We start from the raw sequence: 6,768 nt of genomic DNA, 5'->3' as shown, positions 1-6,768 counted from the left end.
CCAACATTGATTTCACATACATATCACTATAGCAAGTTTCAGTTCTCTCCCACAAATACTTCCAGAGATATGTATGTAATATGAAAATTCCAATTTGTATGGGAGGGGCCTTGAGTTATCGGGCTTACTTTCAGTCTAAGACCATCTTTCCGAAATCCGTAGTAAGTGTACTAAATTTCGTTCTGATCGGAAAACCGGTTAAGGAAGTAGCCTATTTTTCAACATCCAGGTCATAAACCATCTTTGAGCAAAATTTCATTTTCAAACAGGTGGCAATTCTTAAAAAAGTAGCCCATTTTCCAGTCTAGGTCATAAGCTATCTGTGTGCAAACTTTCATGCAAATCAGTTCAGTCATTTCCACGTATTAATTTAATTAAACTTTCCTAATACGTGATAACTCTTAAAATAGTACCCTATTTTCCAACATATGTCATAAGCTATCTCTGTGCGAAATGTCATGCAAATCTGTTCAGTCGTTTCCGCGTATTAATTTAATTAAAACTTTTTTAACAGGTGGCAACTCTTCCAAAAAATTAACCTATTTTCCACTGTAAGCTAACTGCTTGCAAAATTTCATGCAAATCCGTTCAGACTTTTCCGCGTATTAATTTAGTTAAACTTTTTTAGCAGGTGGTAACTCTTAAAACAGTAGCCTATTTTTCAACCTAGCTCATAAGCTATCTGTGTGAAAACTTCCATGCAAATCACATTTCTAACAGGTGGAAACTCTTAAAAAAAGTAGCCTACTTTCTAACCTAGGTCATAAGCTGTGTGCAAAATTTCATGCAAATCCGTTTAGTCGTTTCCGCGTATTAATTTAATTAAAATTTTTTAACAGGTGGCAACTCTTCCAAAAAAATTAGCCTATTTTCCACTGTAGGTCATAAGCTATCTGCTTGCAAAGTTTCCGCGTATTCATTTAATGAAACTTTTCTAACAGGTGGCAACTCTTAAGAAAAGTAGCCTATTTTCCAATCTGGGTCATAAGCTATCTGTGTGCAAATTTTCATGCAAATCCATTCAGTCGTTCCCGCATATTAAATAAATTAAACTTTTTTAACAGGTGGCAACTCTTAAAAAATTAGCCTATTAACCAATCTGACCCATAAGCTATCTGCGTACAAAATTTCATGCAAATCCGTGTAGTCGTTTCCGCGTGATGATTTCCCAAACATCCAAACATACAAACTTTCCCATTTATAATATTTATAAGATTGCACGAAATGGACTATAAAACGGCATACTAATATTTTTTCTTAAAAGGATAATTTAGAAGTTAAATATAGAGCTAACGGAAACAAACAAAAATACGTCCAAATCGCAAAAAAAAATCTCTGTACGTAAGCCTTATTGGGAATTAGTTTTTTTTTTGTATAAGTGTAAGCTCAAAACCATATTGACAGAGTACGCTGTGAGCAGGGTTGCCACTTTAGTAAATTATTACCAAATTGGTAGACAAATTTGGGTTGATAAAAAGGTAAATTTTTCCCATTTTGATAGATTTTTGTTAAAGTATTTTCTTTGAAAAACAAATAAAACTTTTCGTTCCCGCGAATTTTGAAAATCTCGTAATCAGCAACCCCAGAAACCCACTGGAAACGTGTTTTAACCCTTGACAATGTTTAAAACGGTCAGTATCAACGTTTTAGTTTTAGTCCTTTTTTAAATTTGATCGCCATATTGGTTCCGCCATTTTGAATTTAAAACAAGTAAGAAAGTCTAAGTTCGGGCGGAGCCGAACATTAAATACCCGGCGCACGTATTAAATATATGTTTTTCACCTTACCGAAAGCTACCGCTACATGGTAAGCCGTGGCGTACCAATTTTGAGTAAATTAGAGTCCTTAGATTTCGAAATTTTGAAGTTTCAAGCAGTTCTGAAATTTACCGTTATATGAAAAGGGGCCTCAATTTTAGTCCGCTTTCAAAAATTTTCAACGTTTTGCTTTTATGTGGCAACCACAATAACCATACCGAGTTTGGTACAAATTGGTAGACCGGTTACCGTTATCGTGTACACGGACGGACGGAAAGACGGACGGACAGACAGACATGGCTTAATCGATTTCTCTTTTCATTCTGATCATTTATGTATACATTTGTCTATATCTATCTCGATTCGTCTTGGCTGTTACAAACAACCGTTATGTGAACAAAATTAATATACCCTTGTGCACAAGTGCGCTCGGGTATAAAAATAGTATCAAAAACATGCAGGTCTTTTTAAAAAGTGGCATGTAACTTCGTCGTTTCTTAAATCAACACTTTAAAATTTTTATTAAAGGTGTATTTTAATACATTCTACTAAAATCTGCGAAAACGCGGTCTCGAAAAAAGTGTTGGTTTGGAAACTTTGTGAATTAAGGTAACGATATGTGTGTCTCTAAGTCCAAAATTTTATGCTAAATCCATTGTGAGTGCAAAACTCTTTTGAAGAATTCGTCTACTTTAATTTAAGAACCAGAGAAAATTTGTGAAAAAGCCATTGAAATTTATGAATTTAGGACAATTGACCGCAATTTTCAAGGCATTAAGGTATGCATTGCGACTAATACAAATGGACTTATGGCTGCAACCAAGCCGTTGTCTTGTTAAAGTAGTAATACACTCGGGTCACATCGATACGCTCAGTTGTAGTACTCAATTAATTTACTCATTTTGTTGCAGCCCTAAAACCTCAAGAGTTATGTTAGGTCAGGCAACTAAGTGCATACTTAATAGGGCAATGTGCTTACTATCCAAACTGTATGTATGTAAATATGCATAGCTATACTCCGGCATGCATTTATTCACATACTTACATATGTTTGTATGTATACATATATGTATATACGCCCAAGATATTATAATATATATATTTTGGTTTTGTATTTAAAGTGTCGTAAAATTACTAAACTTATAGTAAAAACAGCTGCATATGTATTTGGAATTGTGTGGCGACTGTCTTATTCCTAAAGCGGTTTGGCACGTGTCACAATTTCTCACTCCTTCATTAAAACCTTTTTTTTACATACACGCACTTTGGGTTTCCTTCTGTATTTTTTAGCACATGCGGGTTGTTGATATCCGCTTGCCGGTGCACATTAGGTCAAATGATTCATCCCGTCATTATCCCGTTTCTTACTGATGAAGTTGTTTTTGAAATCAAAGCCAAGTGTGTCGACCAGCAGCCGCATTCTAACATTCGCTATCGCTTAAATATGCTAAAATGCGAAAGCTAACATTTTATCCGAATTTTTGGCTATCCCCAAAAATTGTGATTCTGTCCTCCCTTTCGCTAAAAATAACTTAGCCAAAATTTTAGTATTTTACCCGGCCGCAAGTGGCGCTGTACAACAACAGCAGCTGTCAAAATTTGGTTACATCTTATAGGTTGTAAATAGTCCATTTTAATGGTGATAAATAGTGAAAATGGAAGTGTGGCAACCACGCCATCTCAAACTTCAAATACACCACAAATTCTTACCCACACAGAACACTTACCACACAGAGCGCACATCCTTACCCACAACGTCACCGTAGAAAACAGATACTCATACCACGCACAGTCTACTCTCTTCCCTTTTCTTCTCGAACTACGGTGGTGAACGGACCAGACACCTAGCGCTCAACGCCGAACATTCTTAAATTTACTCATTCGGAGACTTTGTACATTAAAATATTGCTTAGTAATTATTTCTTAATAAATAATAGTATTAAATCATCCACTCGAGTCTCTATTAACAAATTAGCAAAGTAGTTATGCTATAGAAGTATGTGATAGCAAAAAAATACCAGCCTCAATTTGGATTACATTTCATCTCCTGTAGCACAGCTATGTTATTTACAAAGACACTCGCGCCGATTCGCAAAGACTATTGATAAGCAGCCTTCGCAAAAAGGCAGTTCAGGAAGTTACCAGCGGTTTTTAGTAAATGTGTTATAATGCAGCATTTGCATTCTGAATATAAATAATATCGGTGGACAATTTGGGAAAAATCTTAAGAGAAAATGAAGGGCTTTATGAAGACTAACTGCTTTAGGAATCTCTCCTCAAGGCGTATCTGCGAGACATGTAGTAAATATTTTTTTTTATTAAGGGACTTCGATAATATTTTTTTAATCCCTAGATGAAACCATTTATGTACATATGACCATACTTATTTTATTTATGTAGCTCAACCCCCTCTGGGTTGAGTATGGTAAGAAAATAATTTGTTTCAAAACCAAGCTATTTGGACCAGAGCTGTGTAATGATTGAATCAATTGAGTGTGCATTCTCATTTTTTTCGTTTCAAAAATGATTTAAAAAATTTAACAACCACTCTTGAGATTGGTTACAAATTGTAAACACAAAATATGTAGTGTGTTATGGAATGGTTGACACCCATTCACATAGAGAATGTGAATGCAAAAAAAGATGTCAATCATGTATGATTGGACGTTTATGGGAATGCAATCTGTCAATATCATTCAGTACTAATACTATTTGTTGTATCAGGGTTGAAATTTGTGTACTCAAAATGTGAAACCAGAAGATTGCCATCTCCCTCAAAATAAGTAAACAAATAAATATTTGGTGCTAAAATATTTTTCGAAGTGTTTGGCTGAACTTCTGCTCAAACTTGTGGCATGAGTTCTGATTTTCTAAGAAGAGTTTTCAAGGCAGAAATATACTCGAAGGTTTGCCATTGCGTGCCGAAGGACGACTGCTATTTTGGGTTATGATCTGACCAGGTATTTAACCATGGTCCTATGGAGTGGAAGTACGCACATGTAATCACTCTGCTACGGCGACCGCCGAAAGTATACATATCGTGCTATACATATCGTCGTTTAAAGTACAAAACCGCGTATCAAGAAAATGCAAAACCGCGTAATTGCATAAATTATTTTCTAGAGAGTAAAGTCACCCATATTTCAAAATGGTTATCTTTTTTATAAGGCAAACGTATTTCTGGCTAGTATATTTCAGGACGAATGGATAAGAATTGAGCCAAGAGCTTTTGTGAGCAAATCCAATTTTTGGCAGCCAATGTCAGTCACACGGTTTTGCAGAATGACGATACGCGGTTTTGTACTTTAAACGACGATATATATGTAAACATATTAGATTATTTATTCTCAAAATGCATGAAAACTATAGTATGCTTGCAAACAATTAATAACATTTTGTGATAAACAGTTTTACAAATGTACTTGCACTTCAAATTTGTATTTTAATAAAGTATTAATTAAATAAATTATTATTGTAAATTATTATTTTAATAAATAGATATAAAGATATTTATACTTGGCAACTCTTGGACTTTTCTTCATTTGTAACAAATGACAGATGTATACAAAATAAAAAAATAATTGTATTTTTCAAATTTAAAGCAAACGGGCGTTATTTACAAAAAAATGTAGTTAGGGATCGAATTGCGCATATTTTTTTTTACAATATCAACTGCCCACAAGAAGTGTTAAACCCATAAATAGCTTAAAAAACGCTTTCGAAAATTCGAAACGAGAGTGAAGTGGAGTGTTCAATTGTGATCGAAATTGCAGGCAAAATTTGTGCGTATGTAATTAATGTTTTACTTATTTGAAGAAATGTTGCCCCTTGTCATTAAAAATAAGCAAACCAAGACCCCCGCGTCCCACTGGTTACATAATACTTGAATAGCCCCTTAATTAACATGTGTTTGTTTTGAGAACGCACGGCCAGTTAAACAGGCATGTCTGAATCGATTTCCTTCATCATTCTTAGCTATTTGATGTGAATTTTTATTGTTATGTGTTGCAAACAGACATTTTAGGAACTAAATGGGTTCTAATCTATGTACTCAAGCGCACTTATTTTTAACAGTTTCCAGTTTATGTAATATTAATCAAAACAGCTTTTATTTATTTTATGTATTATGTGATTTCTGGAAGCGTTGAATACAAAAAAGGGCTGTGACTGGGTTTATGTAATTTGAAATTGTGTTGATGATTACTAATAATAATAGAAAGGAGCTTACATATCGACACAACTAAAAATTTCATATATTTCAGTAGAGCCAATTAAAGATTTTTATACCCGAGCGCACTTGTGCACAAGGGTATTATAACTTTGTTCACATAACGGTTGTTTGTAACAGGCAAAACGAATCGAGATAGATATAGACAAATGTATACATAAATGATCAGAATGAAAAGAGAAATCGATTAAGCGGTGACTGTCTGTCCGTCCGTCCGTCCGTCTGTGCACACGATAACTCGAGTAAAAATTGAGATATCTTAACGAAACTTGGTACGTGAACTTATTTTGGGCGTGGAACAGATGGTATTGAAAATGGGCGAAATCGGATAATAACCACGCCTACCTCCCATATAACGGTAATTTTAAGAAATACGAAAACTGCGATATTTTAGTAAATACTGAAGCTAATCCACTCAAAATTGATACTTACAATGAGTTTCAGACGGAAAACATGAATATTATAAATTTTTGGAAAATGGGCGTAGCCACGCCCACTTATGGTTACATGTGTATATCTTGGTAACCGCTGCACCAATTTCTTCCAAACTTAGCACAGTTGTTGGCCTTAGTACAGCTTACTAAATGGCTGAAAATTTAAAAAATCGGACAATAACCACGCCTACCTCCCATATAACGGTAATTTTCAGAAAAACGAAAACTGCGATATTTTAGTAACTACTGAAGATAATTCACTCAAAATTGATATTTGCAATGAGTTTTAGACGAAAAATAAGAATATTACAAAATTTTGGCAAATGGGCGTAGCCACGCCCACTTATGG

Source organism: Rhagoletis pomonella, unplaced genomic scaffold, assembly GCF_013731165.1.
Source record: "Rhagoletis pomonella isolate Grant_MI unplaced genomic scaffold, Rhpom_1.0 Rhpom_scaffold_00006, whole genome shotgun sequence".
Lineage (NCBI taxonomy): Eukaryota > Metazoa > Arthropoda > Insecta > Diptera > Tephritidae > Rhagoletis > Rhagoletis pomonella.
This window is presented reverse-complemented; position numbering follows the sequence as displayed.